Here is a 1,337-nt window from a genome sequence, read left to right as displayed (position 1 = left end):
AGGAGACTGGGCATGAGGAAGAAGGAAGGGAGGAAGCCACACCCTCATCCAGCAAGCCATCATCCATACCAACTGAGCATCATTCAGTGACCCAGAGGAAGAGACATCGGGTCATCATCATAAGGGACTTCCTCCTCAGAGGAAGGGAGGGACCCATCTGCCACACAGACCCCAATGTGAGAGAAGTGTACTGTCTCCCAGGAGGCAAGATTGGGGACATCACAGGGAAGATCATTGACCTCATCCAGCCTTCTGACTACTATCCTATGGTCCCCATCTCTGTGGGAACCAATGATGCGGCCCGGAGTATTCTGGACCAGATCATGGATAACTACAGGGCTCTGGGGGCCAAGCTTAGAGAGTTGGGAGCCCAGGTGGTCTTTTTGTCCCTCCTCCCAGTTAGTGGAGGCCATCAGTGGCAGAGCACCTGCATCCGTGAGGTGACCCAGCGCCTCCGGAGTTGGTGTTGTCATGCCGGATTTGGCTTCCTGGACCATGACCCGCACTTCAGATCAGAGGGCGTCCTGGGGCGTGATGGTCTCCATCTCTCCCCCAAAGGGTAGTCTTACAGGCTAGTTGACCTCCTCCAGCGGGCTTTAAACTAAGTTCGTCGGGGGATGGGGATCCACAGGAGCAAGAGAGAACTCAACCAGGTGTAGGACCTGCCCAGGTAAGAGCTCAGGTATATACCAAGGGATCAGTTGTCTCTCAGGTGTGGGGGGTGCCCAGGGCTCCCACAGGGGGATTAAGGTGTCTCTTCACTAATGCAAGAAGCATGGGGAACAAGCCGGAGGAGCTTGCTCTCCTGCTTGCAAGTAGTAAAATCGACCTGGTTGGCCTAGTGGAGACATGGTGGATGAAACATTTGACTGGGCAGTAGGCATAGAGGGCTATAGGTTGTTTAGAAGAGATAGGAAGGGGAAAAAAGGTGGGGGGGGTTGCGTTCTATGTTAGGGAACAGTATATCAGTTCTACCTTCCAAATGGGACCAGAGGAAGGCTTAACCGAGATCCTGTGGGTCAAACTTCAAGGAGGGCGGGGGGAGAGGGATCTGGTGGTAGGGGTTTACTACAGGTCACCACATCAGGAGGAAGAGCTGGATCTGGAATTCTCCAGGCAGCTGGGGGAGGCCATGAGTGCAAAGGATGTTGTGGTCATGGGTGATATGAATTACCCTGACATCAACTGGGAGGAGCAGTCGGCCAGGTCTAGCCACTCACAAAGGTTCCTGATGTGCATACAGGACCTACACCTCATGCAGGAGGTACCCGTCCCCACTAGGGAAAATGTCATACTGGATCTGGTGTTCGCCTCAGGGGACAACCTGGTGGGGGATG

The sequence above is a fragment of the Crocodylus porosus genome, unplaced genomic scaffold, assembly GCF_001723895.1.
Source record: "Crocodylus porosus isolate Cpor-Errol unplaced genomic scaffold, CroPor_comp1, whole genome shotgun sequence".
NCBI classification, from domain to species: Eukaryota; Metazoa; Chordata; order Crocodylia; family Crocodylidae; genus Crocodylus; species Crocodylus porosus.
Note: the sequence above shows the minus strand (reverse complement) of the source record.